Source organism: Oryzias melastigma, linkage group LG8, assembly GCF_002922805.2.
Source record: "Oryzias melastigma strain HK-1 linkage group LG8, ASM292280v2, whole genome shotgun sequence".
NCBI classification, from domain to species: domain Eukaryota; kingdom Metazoa; phylum Chordata; class Actinopteri; order Beloniformes; family Adrianichthyidae; genus Oryzias; species Oryzias melastigma.
Window position 1 is genome coordinate 4,719,877 of NC_050519.1, and position 17,897 is coordinate 4,737,773.

At 33.2% G+C, this 17,897-nt stretch overlaps 1 long non-coding RNA gene across 4 annotated transcripts in view; it reads left to right on the plus strand.

Moving 5' to 3' along the window:
- Window positions 1-2,707: 2,707 nt before the first annotated feature.
- LOC112146357 overlaps window positions 2,708-17,897 on the plus strand; it is a 23,678-nt gene continuing 8,488 nt past the window's right edge. For 3 of the 4 annotated variants that reach the window (XR_002919253.1, XR_004948309.1, XR_004948310.1), the window contains exons 1-2: window positions 2,708-2,734; window positions 8,030-8,099. This is a non-coding gene — a long non-coding RNA (uncharacterized LOC112146357). Of the gene's footprint in view, window positions 2,735-2,952; window positions 3,108-8,029; window positions 8,100-17,897 lie in introns of those variants that run through there. The other variant, XR_004948308.1, reaches the window with a different exon arrangement.

The following is a 17,897-nucleotide window of genomic DNA, read 5'->3' on the forward strand; positions in this document are numbered from 1 at the left end:
AAACATGCTTCATAGGTTCATTGATGACTCTAAATTGCCCCTAGGTATGAATGTGTGAGTGAATGTGTGTGTGATTGAGGCCCTGCGACAGACTGGTGACCTGTCCAGGGTGTACCCCGCCTTCGCCCATCAGTAGCCGGGATAGGCTCCGGCACCCCCGCGACCCCGAAAGGGATGAAGCGGTCAAGAAAATGGATGGATGGATAAAATCTGAAAATTAGTTTAGACATTAACTTGCTATTAACTTCTCAGATGTCCAAGAAAAGCAAATGCAACAACACTGCAAGCACGTCTTCTTATATTCATGTATTTATTTAATGTTTTGGAGCAAAAGAAGATTTTTAAAAAATCAGTTACACAGTTTTTACAGAAACTTCCTGCTCTGCAAAGCGTCAAAGTATTTATAAAACTGGAAAGAGTTTCTGAACAGTTATTTTTGTCAAATTGCTTTTGGACTGAAGGTCAAAATATGTGTTACAAACTATTTGAGAGATTTCAAATGTCTGCAGCTTCCAGGTGTTTTCTGATTTATCATATTTTTCCAAATGAAAAATAATTCTTTATTTTTTTTCTCTTAAAATTGTACTAGTTTTTTCCTGCAGCACTTGAGCTGTATGAAATATTATAATTATTATTTTTTTAATCATTTGGCAGTAATAGAAATAGGCTAAAATCACATTCCATAGACTTGATCTCTAATCCTTTGCTGAATTTTGACTATGAAAATATTTTTGTTATATATTTAGCATTATTATTTTACAGCAGCAAGTTCCTTTAGAAAAGTATTTTAATTTAATTGACAAAATGCACTAAAAGCTTCAGTATTTATTATGTATAAAGTGTATTCTCAGTAATGTTCTAGTTTTGTCTCAGTTTTTTTTAGTGTAAAAAAAGATTGTGAACACAGCAAAAGTGGCATCACATCTTCTGGGGTAGAAGAGGATCCCAATATGAGGCGATATAAATGTAATTCAATGAGCTAAAGTAGAGAACTAAGTAAATGTGAAAGGCATTTCAATGATAAAGAGAGTTCAAGTGAGCCGGGCTCATAAATATTGCAGCGTGTTGTATCAGGTTAAGGCTGCATCTTCCTCCCAGACCAGGTTTAGGAGCTCCAACTTCAGCCTTTGGGATTCTGCTGTGCATTCCTAATCAAGGTCCGGACCCCACAGGTGAAGGAATAAGAAGTATTTCAGGGAAAGTAATATAGTGAATGTTAAATGAGTTTGCCTAAATGGTATAAACACTTTTTAAGTGAGGTGTTTATCTTTTTTTTTTTTTGTCTTCAACTGTGTCTAACCAGAACTCTTTCAGTTTAAAAGAGCATGAATAACGGAGAACGGTACACAATACTTTTTTTGTTAAAGAAAGGAAGACAGTATAATTTAGATTTTTTTAAATTGTCCCATCTCGTGTGTACGGTGGCCCTGAAGTCCAAATTACGTCAAACAAATGCAAAAAACATATACAAAGTAAAATAGAAAACATTGTGTTTAGAAATCACAACAGTCACAAAAAAATGAAAAGACATAAAAATGAAATATTTCAGAAATCAAAAGGAAATGTTAAAAACAAAAGACACTACTGGATATTACTGATAGAATGATCATCAACTTTATGTATAAAGTGATTTAACACAATTTAGAAATAGAACAAAATACTGTACAATAAAACCTAAAAATAATAGAAACTCTTACAAACAAATATAATAAGTAACGGTATAAAAACAAATAAAACACAACAAATGTAGCATGCTTTAATGACTTCTGACTTGTTTATTTCTCAAGAATGACAGACAGTAAAACACAAGGATTGGGATTTTCTAATTCAGTTTCCTAAGATATGATTACCAAGAAAGAATTTTTCCTTTTTTTTAGGTATTTTTTCCTTCCAGAACTTTCATGAAGTCCATGAAAAGCTAGGCCCTCATTCAAAACAGCTCCTTAATGCAAACAAAAGGAACACAAACCACTGATAGCAAATGTGATTAAAAAAATCGAAAATGATGGATATTTAATGTTAATATTAACAATAACATTGACAAAATAAATGAAAATTAAGTATATTTTAAAATATTCATATACCTCAAGAAGTTTTTATTTTTAATTTGTCTCAAAATACTGAGGTATTTGTCTACTAACTAAATACCTTTTAAAAGCTGAGAAATTCTGGTTTTTGCTGCTAAATCTACACTAGGAAAGACATATCAGGAGAATTTTTGAAAGGGAGATTATGATTTTGTCCATGAGGGTCATACCAAATATTATATATGTTTTTTTTGGGATGTGGGGTGTTAAAAAGTTGGTAAACAATTCTGTAGGTGTTCCCAGAAGGTTTTAGAAACTTGTGGTTCACTTTTTAATCAATTGATCATTTTAACTGCTAAATTTTACGTCCACAAAGCAAATTTTCCAACAAAATTCCTGAGTTTTCTTTCTTTTTGGTGGAGGCCACACTAAATATTGAATTAATAATGTTTGTCAAAAAAACAAAAGGCTGTTAAATGTATTTGTTTTCTATATAAAATCATAAAAAATGTAAACTCTGATATTTCTTTATGATACTCCTGGCATTTTATTTTATTTTTTTGTTTAATTTTTATACGTTTGTATAAAAATACAATGACTATTAGTTGCCATTTTGTATTGTTTGGTTGTACTGAAACTGATGTGTACAATAAAGTTTTGTAAAAAAAAAAACTTGCGTCATTAAAAAAGGCTCATCCTATTTTAAGGTAGGACGCTTCGCCTCGTTTACGGTTAAAAATACCTAAATAAAAGTATTTTTTTTATTGTTTATCTGCCATAAATATGCATCTTGAAACGCGATTAAAAGCATGTAGCGTTTGCTAGCAGTTTGAAAAAAATGTTGAAATATTTAACAGACTTTGTCCGCGGAGAAATTTGTTTGACGAGTTAGCATGCTAAGCTAACAGTAGCACGCTTTTTCTAACTGAGACAGATTGAAAGACTTGCTTTTTCCCGCGATCTTCTCTTGGAAATTGGTCACAACCATAGACTATAACCTTGTTTCCGGGATAAATGGGTTTTAAACTCATACTTGAATACCTTAAGAGGCTCACAAATCTCCAAGTGTTTTGTTTAAAGGTAATCAAACTACAATATGACAGTTTTTGTTATGAAAAATTCAAAATTCATGACAAATTGATAATCATCAACATCAAGAAAGAAGCACTTTAAATATCAGTTTGTGTTTAATGAGTTTGACTTATTTTTGGGATATAATGATTCATTTTAATTATAATTTAATTATAATTTGTGATTGCTGATACAATTTATTTTCCACGATCATGACTTAAAATTGAATCAGGACATCTTTGGTCAATCAATCTGACTCAGAGATAAATACCTGGTACTTTAGCAGATTCCTTGTATTTTTTTGCAAGATAATCAAGTGTAGATTTAATATGTGTACAAAAAAGTTAGCTAGAAATAACGGCAAATCCATTCATGTTTTAGTTTCCACTTTACTACATCAAAATAAAACAAACAGAACATTATTCAAACACTGTATTTGTGTATTAGCAAAATTTGTGTAATTTTCGTGTTGGCCAATGTGATAACTTCTTATGTGCCTTTTTCTGCCTCGATTCAAATGGTATTTCCCAATATCATACAATATAATTGATTTATTTCATTTTGAAATTATTTTGTATTCAGTTAAAGACCCACTCCAAGGAAAACATTTTTTGTGTGTTTTTAACGTGTTCTTGTAGCATTTTACTCATAATAGTGGACATATATGAATTAATTTAAGATTAAAACTGCATTTCTGAGTTTTTATTTATTCAAATTGTGTTGGATCAGGATCAGATGAAAACTGGATGTTTGATTAAGCTGGGGTTTGTGACGCCATTCTTCTCCGCTCCAGTTATGAAGTTGCCAACAAATAGATCCATTAACGTCTTTATTTTCTTCATCTGAGCTCTAAACTGAAAGGCTGGATAGCTCTGATATTGTTCGCCTTTGTTGTGCTACGCCAATGTTAGCTTGGGCTTGTAAGAAGCTAATGGGGGAGAGTGTAAACAAAAAATGAATCAGACCATCAGACCCACCCACAACCCAGATGAGCAGTTCTGATGAACTCCTGCCATTCTGCAAACAATATGTCTGAAAAAGACACAACCTTTTTGATTTTTGGCTAAAAACTACATAATCATGGAAATGCTTTTACAATAGAAAAAAATAGCTGTAGAGGGACTTTAACAATCACATCAATCTGGTTGGATCATAGGCATCTAAAATAATTCATTGTAGGCCTTCCACTATCAATCGACGACTCATCAACTATTAAAATAGTTGATGACTAATTTAATAGTCGATTAGTTGTTAATTTATATTATTTGGAGTCAAAATGTAGTTAAGTTTGAATTTATGATAGCTTTTTGGACTATTTTGACATTTATTAAAGTTATTTGGGCTAATTTGGAGTTTAGTTAATATTTCAGCTGCATGCTAGCTGTTTATGCTAATTTAGGATTTTTTCAGTTTTTTAGGCTAATTTGGAGCTTAGTTAAAATTTCAGCTACATAATGTTCCTGACATGCTAGCACATAGCCTACATGCTAGCTATTTTGGCTAACTTAGGAACTTACAGTTTTTTAGGCTAATTTGGAGTTTAGTTTATATTTCAGCTGCATGCTAGCTGTTTTGGCTAATTTAGGATTTTTCTCAATTTTTTGTTATTTTGAACTTTAACTAAAATTTCAGCTACATGCTAGCTATTTTGGTTAATTGAGGATTTTTTGTTTTTAGTTTTTTAGACTGATTTTGCATTTAACTAATATTTTAGCTGGCTATCAGATTCAGGTTTTTCCGCTGTTAGCTTCAGCAATTTCAGCTATTAGCTTCAGTGATTTCAGCTATGAGCTTCAGTGATTTCAACTGTCAATTTCAGCACCTTCAATATCAGCACTAACATCTTCAGCGGCCATTTTTTGTTGGTTTAAAGCTAAGAATGGTTAAGATGTGTGCTTTGTGTCAGTTTGCCCATGACCTAACTTGTGGACTAATTGGTGATTAGTCGACAATTAAAATACTTGTTTGACAGCACTAACTCATTGATTAGTTGATTAATTGTTACATCCCTATGTTTTTTTGTTGATTTATTGAAAAATAAAAACTTTTAGTGGTATTCATGAAGTTTATTTTTGAGTACTATTCATTTGCAGACAAACCCAGTAAACAGAATAGCCGAGTCAGTGATGGATAACATGACTCGGGAATATCTGAACCAAAGTGGTGAAGCAGAGGACTTGAGGCGAAGCTTTAAAGAAGAACCTCCTCCTTTTGCTTTCTGGTTCATCCGTCTCTGATAAATCTCCCTGGTACATGTTGCATTATGAAAAAGTCATGTGGGGAGATAACTGTGTGGTCTCCACGCTGTGCTGTACCTAAGAGGCGTCACAGATTAGATTAGATGGGCTGATAGCAGAACAGCAGCCCGCTCCTGTGTGTTATTACCACATGCTCAGCTCTGATTCAATAACAAGTGGCCTTTATTAGCATCACCCCAGAGAAATATGTATTTAGAGGCTTTTTATTCCATTTCATATTTCACATCACAAGTTGACAGTTGCATGGCTCTCTGTGCCTGAAGGCAATTACAGTTAGCGTGTTAGGATCATTATTCCAAACCAATTCCAGGTTGGAAACTGTCTTCAGTAAATCCAGCCCATGTTGTACTGTGTGTTCTGCTTTTGCCATCTAGTGGTGATGCAGCAGCTTCTAACTTATGACTGAGGAAAACAAAAAATCTTTATTTTTGTTTATGGTGTTGAAAAAATAAAAGCAAGATTGGGGAAATTATTTTATTTCATGCAATATAAAATGTTTTTCAACTTTAGTAAAATCTGTACATTTTAAAACAATTAAGGGGCAGTTCAGGTTGAAATTTATTTAACGTTTGAGTTCTTTGATTTCATATTATCGTTGTTTTTGTGTTTGTTTTTAAAGAGCACAATTATGACAAAACACTTTTGGTCAAATATTTTTTCTTGCTCATCTTGTTTTCTATCATATTGATTTTGGATGATAATTTCTCAGTTCAATATGATTTTTTCAACATTACCGTCTTTGTTCTGCATCTGCATTTTAATCTGTGTATCTTTATGAAGGTAATGTCCATGTTTATTTATATTTTTGTGTATTTATTGCCATGCAATATTAGTTTAATTTGTGAATTTACTTAAACTTCCATAAAAAACATTTTAAGAAAACCAAACATCTCCAGAATATGATTTAACTCATACCAAATAAGGACTTTTTATTCACAATTGATCACATGATTACTCCAAACCTTATAATGTAATCTGTTTGAAAATAAAGTAAAATAGTGGTGATTTAAACTGAGCGACCTGCAAGAATTTTACATATTTAAAAGTAACTATCAAAACAAATTATGAAATAAAGATGCAGGTGCATAACAGTCTGATTTAGAACAATCAAACCATAACTCTGAAATAATTGAAGGTCAGATTGTCTTTCAAATGTTTTTCTGATGAGGTTTTAGCTTTTTAGTTTGAAACCCCTTAAATTACAACTGTTGTTGGTATTCTACAGCTAAAATCTTGAAACTGAACAACATTCAGTGAGTTGTTGTGATAATCCCATGATATCTTGTTTTTTTGTCTGATTTTATTTCATCCAGTAATGTGGTAATTTGTTTATAAAGTCAAATTTAGTCTAATTTATTATACAGGGCTTGTATATAAAACACTATGTTAACCTGTCTTTTACCTTCATGAATCCACATTTTTTTGTGTTAATTATTTATATTATTAAAAAATGTATTTATAACAACATAAAAACGTAGCTCGATCTGTGGGCTTTAGCTTAATCAAGGTTAGACGTCACTACAGAGCTTCAATCTATTCAACTAAAAACTACCAACCAGGCCAGAAACTTGGGTGTAGTGATAGACACAGACCTAAATTTTGATAAACACATTAAGGCAGTCACTAAATCAGCCTATTATCATCTCAAAAATATCTCAAGGATTAAAGATCTGATGTCTAAGCAGGACCTGGAGAAACTAGTGCATGCTTTCATCTTTAGTCGACTTGATTACTGTAACAGTGTTTTTACAGGACTACCAAAAAAATCCATCAGGAAACTGCAGCTTATTCAGAACTCTGCTGCTCGGGTTCTCACAAGGACCAAGAAAGTAGACCACATCAGTCCAGTTCTGAGGTCTTTACACTGGTTACCTGTCTGTCAGAGGATAGACTTTAAAGTTCTGTTACTGGTTTATAAAGCTTTGAATGGTTTAGCACCAAAATACATGACTGACCTCCTGACCCAGTATGTACCAGCCAGACCTCTCCGGTCATCAGGATCCGGTCTTTTATCAGTTCCTAGAGTCAGAACTAAACATGGAGAAGCTGCATTCAGCTTCTATGCACCACAGATCTGGAATAGACTTCCAGAAAACCTTAGATCTGCTGAAACACTCAGTGTATTTAAATCCAGGTTAAAGACTCACCTGTTCTCAGTTGCATTTGATTAATATGTATTCAAAAGTTTACGTCCGCACTGTTTATCTATGCTTGTTTTAAATTAAAATCTTTTTACTTTCTTTTACTTTTATTTTAATGATTTCAATGATGATGAATGACATTTTTATTATTTCTTTTGATTGTTTCTTTTAATGTTTTATGTAAAGCACTTTGAATTGTCTCTGTACATGAAATGTGCTATACAAATAAACTTGCCTTGCCTTGCCTAATCTGATCTCTATGAGGCAAACTTCCTCTTAGAAATGTTACATAAATGGATTTATTTTTTAAGAGGATCGTATTACTTTAAAGGCTGCAGGATCATTAAACTGCCGATCAGCCGAACGCTTGCAGTTAACATTTAGGAGAAATATGCTCATTAGAGGTTTAAAGGCAGAGATTTTATAGCAGTGTGAATAAATCCGCAGTTCAGAAATCAGGAAATTATTCAGTGTAAGGCTTGCAGAAAAACACAAGTTTTGTGATAAACATAAACGCTTATTTATTTTCCAGAGGGAAACAGGCCTGGCGTCCCGAGATATCACACAAAGCGTCTCCAGCTTCATGATGACGGCCAGATTTGGTAAATACTCAATAACAGTTATATGAATTTTAACATTTTATATTGTATTTTACTGTAAAGAAAATGTAAAACAGGAGTTTGCAAAATATTTTTTCCTGATGTTTTACAAAGTAATGTTCAGATTTTCATAATTCAATAATGTAGATGGAAATCCTCCTAATAAGATTGTCCCATATATGACTAATACGTTGGAACAATCAAATCAAATTGTGAATTAGTTGAGTAAGTTTGAGTTACTTTTACTTAACACTTACTTTTTAAAATATATATATATTTTTTTTCTTTAACCTAAGAGCCACAATGTGGCTGGTGTTCCTGGAAGATCAGGAAGTTAAGAGAACAATTCTTAACTCTGTATAGAATTTATGTCTCATTAACATAGAGTCTATTATGTTTATAACCGTCTCTAGGCTGCCATCTTCATTCGTCTGCATCATTAGAAATATGTGTGTTTGTCTGGCCATGTATAACGTGGGATTGCTTGTTCTAGTGATATAGTGTATCTAGTGTACATTTTTTTTTATATAAGTGGGAAGCATCATTAATCAATTTCCTCAAGTTAAACGTATATATCGTCAAAACAGTCTACATTTATTGTCATCATCATATTGTATCATTATAATGAATGATAAAAAAATCTAAAAAAATACTTCTAAATGGTCAGTTTTTATGAATGTTTTTTTTCTCTTTTTTTAAATACTTCCAAAACTATCAGACAAAGTAAAGACAACGTTCTTTTCTTGTTTCCCTCCACAATATTGATGAGAATTCTGGCTCAAAATTCAATTCTTTTGCATTCGTTTTCCTAAAACAGCGGCTCTTTTGGCTACCAAATGGCTTTTTAGGTTGTTGTTTGCTTTGTTTGATTCATTATAAACTACTAGATAATATTATGCACAAAATCCATGATGTAAATATGTTTTTATTCATATAAAGTGTAAATTATCTATATGCTGTTATTTATCCCTTCCAGATAGAATGTACAAAATTATTGGTAAAAGAATAAAACCATTAACTATTCAGTTTTTAACTCTACGCATTTTAAGCTTTTTTTCTTTTTAAACACATTTGAAGTAAACAACACAAACCTCTACAACCACAACCCAAATACAAATTAAAATGTCCAAAAACCACTAAATCAAGACTTTTATTCACACTAACATTAAGAAAGACAAAAGAGTTTCAGCTTTGAGGATGTAATCTGTTTCTTCTCTCAGTGATGATCTGCTCTGTTTTAGAGAAGATTCTCTCAGTTCTCAGGTGTCTGGACAGGTTGATTGTGGAGCCATTAATATATACAGAATATATATACATATAGAATATTTCCTGCAGACTCTGTTCCTTCATACTATCAAGAAAAGTCAAATGATTCCAGTTTTTTTCTTCTTTTTCTTGTCATTTTCTTTACATTTTGTTTTGATGTTTTCTCTCTATTTCTCTCTCTATTTCTGCTGGTTCTGCTCCGTTCAGTCACTTAGCTTCTGGGGTGGTCGAACGATTTCTCTATTCCGTTTTGTGACCAAAAAGTATAAGTCGCAAAGCTGGCCGGATAATGAAACTTATCGAATGGTCTAGCATTAAAAATTAGTTTCAAAATAAAAGCATCAAAAATTGTAAAAAAATGTTGGAATCAGTCTATGAAATAAACGGGAGACAAAAATGTTGAAAAGGAAGGAAGCGCGCCAAAAAACGTGATCTTAAGACTGGAAGAACTTGTGATGTTCCTGTTCTGGCTTCTGGCTTGTCAGGCCAAGTTGGCTTGTAAGAGGCGTGTTAGGCCAGTGGCTGGAGAGCGTGTGAAGCCTGAGAAGCCCTGTCTGGCTCGTGCGCCAGGGTTTTGAATTTGAGAGGCAGGGCCAGAATCGCCCAATCCGTGGGGATTTGGGGTGTTTTACGATTGGAGGTAATTTGCATGTCCCAATGAACTATGGCTATGCAAATATCAGGGGCGTAACTTTATTCTGGTCTCTGGATGTGTTTATTCTTAATGCTGAATTAACAACAAAAGGTGCTTCTATCAAACAAAGTTTGGACAATGTGTGTGTCAATCCTGTATGTGGCACATGAAATGCTTCCCAAAGTCCACATAAACACAGAAAAGCAATTCTCCAAGCTTTGACGGTTACACATGATTATTTCATGGATTTTAACCTCAAAGTAGTTGTGAATCTTCTTCTGTTAGGAATAAAGGATTGATTACACACACGTAATAATAGACCATTTTTCCTGGAGCTGTGAGGAGATGTTTTACACGTTAGATCCAATTGACAAAAGTTATGTCTTTTAAAACATGAGAAAGTTATGAAGGGACACACAAAGGGTTTCACACAAAGGACTTTGAGTGTCTGTTGGGAATGCTTACAGACTCTCCAGGGGGTCATCCTGCTGGAACCAAGAGGTCCTTTGAGTTGACAGGCTGAAGTTAACCAGAGTTTTTAATGCGAAATAGTCAGGGTTCTGGCCCGGTTTAGTGACTTAACATCCGAGTGGGAAATAGAGGTTTTAGACAACTTCCCTGCTGGAAAAGGAACTCTGTTATCTTGAAAGGCACTCCAAATAAAAGTTGGGTGACCAAATGGTCAACGCAGGTTATCACAGTTGTTTCCAAGGGTGGAATGCTACACAGCTGAAGGGGGAGGGACTTTTCTAAAAGCTGAGTTTGAGGCTAGTTTTGCGGCTGGTTTGCGGTAACATCATTCTGATTAGTCATTTATAGAATCAAATAAATATTTATTTTACCATCTTGCATATTCCAAACTATCCAGTGTTAAATCAAGGCCGTTTGGATGAACACAGAGTGTATACCATAGTGATGGTAAATGTTTTAGATATGTAAAAATTGGTAATTTCCCGTGGCACACCAGACAATCTCTCACGGCACAGTAGTGTGGTTGAAAAACACTGCCCTAAGGTTTCTTCTTTTTTCCTGCTTCAGGTTTTTTTAGGAGTTTTTCCTTACCGGGAGGGTCTAAGGGCAGGGGTAACCAGTTTTATTTAGTCTTAGTTTTTAACTATTGTTCATATTTTGAAGCCCAATGAGGCCATTTTATTTGTGATTTTGGGCTATATAAATAAAATTGAATTGAATTGAATTTTAAAAAAATGACATGCATATATTAATAGAGGGCAAAGGCAGAGAAGAGGACAAACTGGTGGAAGTTGGAAAAAAGAAGATTGTTGCATGACTTTTAAGAAACAGTTGAAAACAGTTGAAACAGGCTCTGGGTGGTCAGGAGGTACTCCCAGATGACTGGATAACTACAGCTAATGTGATCAGGGAGACAGGTAGGAGTGTACTTGGTGTGTCATCAGGAAAGAGAGTTGATAAGGAGACTTGGTGGTGGAATGAGGAGGTGCAGGAGTGTATACGGAGTAAGAGACTAGCTAAGAAGAAGTGGGACACTGAGAGGACTGAGGAGAGTAGACAGGAGTACAGGGAGATGCAGCGTAAGGTGAAAGTAGAGGTGTCAAAGGCCAAACAAAGAGCTTATGATGACTTGTACGCTAGGTTGGGTAGTAAGGAGGGAGAGACTGACCTGTACAGACTAGCAAGGCAGAGAGATCGAGATGGGAAGGACATGCAGCAGGTTAGGGTGATCAAGGATAGGAATGGTAATGTGGTGACAGGTGTCAGTGGTGTAATGGAAAGATGGAAAGAATACTTTGAAGAGTTGATGAATGAAGAGAATGAGAGAGAACAAAGAGTAGAAGAGGTGACGGTTGTGGAGCAGGAAGTAAGAAAGATTAGTAAAGGTGAAGTGAGAGGGGCTTTGAAGAGGATGAAGAGTGGAAAGGCTCTTGGTCCTGATGATATACCTGTGGAGGTATGGAAGTGTCTAGGAGAGATGGCAGTGGAGTTTTTGACCGGGTTGTTCAACAGGATCTTAGGTGGTGAGAAGATGCCTGAGGAATGGAGGAGAAGTGTGATGGTGCCCATTTTTAAGAATAAGGGAGATGTGCAGAGTTGTGGTAACTACAGAGGAATAAAGCTGATGAGCCATACAATGAAGGTGTGGGAAAGAGTAGTGGAAGCCAGACTAAGAGCAGAAGTGAACATTTGTGAGCAGCAGTATGGTTTCATGCCAAGAAAGAGCACTACAGATGCAACATTTGCTTTGAGGATGTTGATAGAGAAGTACAGAGAAGGTCAGAGAGAGCTCCACTGTGTCTTTGTAGATCTGGAGAAAGCTTATGACAGAGTGCCCAGAGAGGAACTATGGTATTGTATGAGGAAGTCTGGAGTGACAGAGAAGTATGTCCGAGCAGTGCAGGACATGTATGAGGGCTGTAAGACAGTGGTGAGGTGTGCTGTAGGGGTGACAGAGGAGTTCAAGGTGGAGGTGGGATTACATCAGGGATCAGCTCTGAGCCCCTTCCTGTTTGCAATGGTGATGGACAGACTGACGGATGAGGTTAGACAGGAATCACCATGGACTATGATGTTTGCAGATGATATTGTGATTTGTAGTGAGAGCAGGGAACAGGTGGAGGTGGAGTTAGAGAGGTGGAGGTTTGCCCTGGAAAGGAGAGGAATGAAGGTTAGCCGCAGTAAGACAGAGTACATGTGTGTGAATGAGAGGAACCAGAGTGGAAGAGTGAGGTTACAGGGAGAAGAGATAAAGAAGGTGGAGGAGTTTAAGTATTTAGGGTCAACAGTACAGAGTAATGGAGAGTGTGGAAAAGAAGTGAAGAGGAGAGTGCAAGCAGGTTGGAATGGGTGGAGAAAAGTGTCAGGTGTGATGTGTGACAGAAGAGTTTCAGCACAAATGAAAGGAAAGGTGTACAAGACTGTGGTGAGACCAGCCATGTTGTTTGGACTAGAAACAGTGGGACTGAAGAAAAGACAGGAAGCAGAGCTGGAGGTAGCAGAGATGAAGATGCTGAGGTTCTCTTTGGGAGTGACCAGGATGGATAGGATCAGGAATGAATACATCAGAGGGACAGCACATGTTAGAGGTTTTGGAGATAAAGTCAGAGAGGCCAGACTGAGATTGTTTGGACATGTTCAGAGGAGAGACAGTGAATATATTGGTAGAAGGATGCTGAGTCAAGAGCTGCCAGGAAAGAGGTCTAGAGGAAGACCAAAGAGGAGGTTTATGGATGCAGTGATTGAAGACATGAAGGTGGCTGGTGTTAGAGTGGAGGATGCCAAAGACAGGCTTAGATGGAGGAAACTGATTCGATGTGGCGACCCCTGAAGGGAAAAGCCGAAAGGAAAAGAAGAAGAAGATATTAATTTTATTTAATTGAAAAAACTGTTGTGCTTTAGTATGAAATTTTCTGCATCAAAAAATGTAAATGCTTAATTTTGGTCTCCAAAAAAAACTGTCATTCTTCATCATTCATCAAAAATCGACATGCTTTAGTATGACTTTTTTTTCATAGAAAAATCAACATGCTTTAGTATGACTTTTTTGCATAAAAAAATTAACCTTTTTTTTTTGTTTTAAAAAATTGACATGCTTTTATATGACTTTTTTTACATCAAAAAATCAACATGCTTTAGTATACCTTTTTTTTTTACATAAGAAATTCGACATGCTTTAGTATGACTTTTTTTTGTTTGACCAAATCAACATGCTTTAGTATGAATTTTTTGTTTGAAAAAATAAACATGAATTAGTATGACTTAGTTTACTTAAAAAAATCAACATGTTTTAGTATGACTTTTTTACACCCCCCAAAAATGAACATGCTTTAGGATGACTTTTTTTGTTTGAAAAAATCGACATTCTTTAGAATGCCTTTTTTTACATAAAAAATTTGACATGCTTTTTATGACTTTTTTGTTTGAAAAAATAAACAAGCTCTGGTATGACTTTTTTTCATCAAAAAATCGACATATTTTAGTATGACTTTTTTTCATCAAAAAATTGACATGCTTACTATGACTTTTTTTAAATAAGTAAATGAACATGCTTTAGTATGACTTTTTTTGTTTGAAAAAATCGGCATTCTTTAGTTTGACTTTTTTTAATAGAAAAATCAACATTCTTTAGTATGCCTTTTTTAACATAAAAAATTTGACATGCTTTTATATGACTTTTTTGTTTGAAAAATAAACATGCTCTGGTGTGACTTTTTTTCCTCAAAAAATCGGCATGCTTTAGTATGACTTTTTTTCTTAAAAAGATCGAAATATTTTAGTATGACTTTTCATCAAAAAATTGACATGTTTACTATGACTTTTTTTAAATAAGTAAATAAACATGCTCTGGTATGACTTTTTCTCATCAAAAAATCGACATATTTTAGTATGACTTTTTTTCATCAAAAAATCGACATGCTTTAGTATGACTTTTTTTCTTAAAAAAATCGACATACTTTAGTATGACTTTTTTTGTTTGGAAAAATCGACATGCTTTAGTATGACTTTTTCTACATAAAAAAATCAACGTGCTTTAGTATGAATTTTTTTTTTTTTAAAATTGACATGCTTTAGTATGAGTTTTTTTGTTTGAAAATATCGACATGCTTTAGTATGACCTTTTTTCCACCAAAAAAATCGACATGTGTTAGTATGACTTTATTTTGGATAAAAAAATCGACATGGTTTAGTATGACTTTATTATTCGGAAAAAATCGACATGCTTTAGTATGACTTTACTTTGGATTGAAAAATCGATATGCTTTAGTATGGCTTTTTTTCACCCCCAAAAAATCGACATGCTTTAGTATGACTTTTTTATTCGCAAAAAATCGACATGCTTTAGTATGACTTTTTGTGGATAGAAAAATCGACATGCTTTAGTATGACTTTTTTTTTCCTAGAAATATCGACATGCTTTAGTATGACTTTTTTTACAACCCAAAAAATTCGACATGCTTTAGTGTGACTTTTTTTCAGCAGAAAAATCGAAATGCTTTAGTATGACTTTTTTTCATCAAAAATTGACATGCTTTAGTATGACTTTTTTTACACCCCCAAAAAAATCGACATGCTTTAGTATGACTTTTTTTCACAAGAAATATCAAAACTCTTTAGTATGGCTTTTTTTCATGAAAAAATCGACATGCTTTAGTATGACTTTTTTTCACCAAAAAATCGACATGCTTTAGTATGACTTTTTTTGTTTGAAAAAATTGACATGCTTTAGTATGACTTTTTTTGTTTGAAAAAATTGACATGCTTTAGTATGACTTTATTTACACCCCAAAAAAATCAACATGCCTTAGTATGACTTTTTTTGTTTGAAAAAATCGACATGCTTTAGCATGACTTTTTTTCATCAAAAAATTGACATGCTTTAGTATGACTTATTTTACACCCCAAAAAAATCAACATGCTTTTGTATGACTTTTTTTACACCCCAAAAAAATCGACATGCTTTAGTATGACTTTTTTTACACCCCAAAAAATCGACATGATTTAGTATGACTTTTTTTGTTTGAAAAAATCAACATGCTTTAGTATGACTTTTTTCACCAAAAAAATCGACATGCTTTAGTATGACTTTTTTTGTTTGAAAAAATCAACATGCTTTAGTATGACTTTTTTTCACCAAAAAAATTGACATGCTTTAGTATGACTTTTTTTTCACTAGAAATATCGACATGCTTTAGTATGACTTTTTTTACAACCCAAAAAAATCGACATGCTTTAGTATGACTTTTTTTTCACCAGAAATATCAAAACTCTTTAGTATGGCTTTTTTTCATGAAAAAATCGACATGCTTCAGTATGACTTTTTTTCACCAAAAAATCTACATGCTTTAGTATGACTTTTTTTGTTTGAAAAAATTTACATGCTTTAGTATGACTTTTTTTGTTTGAAAAAATCGACATGCTTTAGTATGACTTTTTTTCATCAAAAAATTAACATGCTTTAGAATAACTTATTTCACACCCCAAAAAAATCGACATGCTTTAGTATGACTTTTTTTCCACCACCAAAAAATCAACATGCTTTAGTATGACTTTTTTTGTTTGAAAAAAATCGACATGCTTTAGTATGGCTTTTTTTACACCCCCAAAAAATCAACATGCTTTAGTATGACTTTTTTTGTTTGAAAAAATCGACATGCTTTAGTATGACTTTTTTTCCCTAAAAAATAGACAAAAAAATGACTTTTTTTACACCCCGAAAAAATTAACATGCCTTATTATGACTTTTTTTTTCACCAGAAATATCAACATGCTTTAGTATAACATTTTCTACACCCCAAAAAAATCAATATGCTTTAGTATGACTTTTTTTGTTTGAAAAATTGACATGCTTTAGTATGACTTTTTTTTCACCAAAAAAATCCACATGCTTTTAGTATGACTTTTTTTGTACCCCCAAAAAACCGACATTCTTTAGTATAACTTTCTTTCACCATGTTATGCACCACTTTGTCTAGGGGATCTGGGGCCTAACATAAAAGTAAATTAAATAAGTGTTTAACAAAAACACAACAAAAGTCTCCATAAAAAGTTAACAAATTTATTTACAAAGACCAAAACCACCAAAATAATAACTAAAAGTGAAGCTTTTAGTTATTATAGTTATGACTTTTTTTGTTTGAAAAAATTTACATGCTTTAGTATGACTTTTTTTGTTTGAAAAAATCGACATGCTTTAGTATGACTTTTTTTCATCAAAAAATTAACATGCTTTAGAATGACTTATTTCACACCCCAAAAAAATCGACATGCTTTAGTATGACTTTTTTTCCACCACCAAAAAATAAACATGCTTTAGTATGATTTTTTTTGTTTGAAAAAATCGACATGCTTTAGTATGGCTTTTTTTACACCCCCAAAAAATCAACATGCTTTAGTATGACTTTTTTTGTTTGAAAAAATCGACATGCTTTAGTATGACTTTTTTTCCCTAAAAAATAGACAATAAAATGACTTTTTTTACACCCCGAAAAAATTAACATGCCTTATTATGACTTTTTTTTCACCAGAAATATCGACATGCTTTAGTATAACATTTTCTACACCCCAAAAAAATCAATATGCTTTAGTATGACTTTTTTTGTTTGAAAAATCGACATGCTTTAGTATGACTTTTTTTCATCGAAAAATTGACATGCTTTAGTATGACTTTTTTTCATCAAAAAATTGACATGCTTTAGTATGACTTATTTCGCACCCCAAAAAAATCGACATGCTTTAGTATGACTTTTTTTGTTTGAAAAAATCGACATGCTTTAGTATGACTTTTTTTCATCAAAAAATCGACATGCTTTAGTATGACTTTATTTGTTTGAAAACATCGACATGCTTTAGTATGACTTTTTTTACAACCCAAAAAAATCGACATGCTTTAGTATGACTTTTTTTGTTTGAAAAAATCGACATGCTTTAGTATGACTTTTTTTTCCACTAAAAAAATCGACATGCTTTAGTATGGCTTTTTTTACACCCCCAAAAAATCAACATGCTTTAGTATAACTTTTTTTGTTTGAAAAAATCGACATGCTATAGTATGACTTTATTTGTTTGAAAACATCGACATGCTTTAGTATGACTTTTTTTCATCAAAAAATTGACATGCTTTAGTATGACTTATTTCGCTCCCCAAAAAAATCGACATGCTTCAGTATGACTTTTTTTCACCAAAAAAATCGACATGCTTTAGTATGACTTTTTTTACAACCCAAAAAAATTGACATGCTTTAGTATGACTTATTTCACACCCCCAAAAAATCGACATGCTTTAGTATGACTTTTTTTTCATAAAAAAATCAACATGCTTTAGTATGACTTTTTTTTCACCCCCAAAAAATCAACATGCTTTCTTATGACTTTTTTTGTTTGAAAAAATCGACATGCTTTAGTATGACTTTTTTTTCACCCCCAAAAAA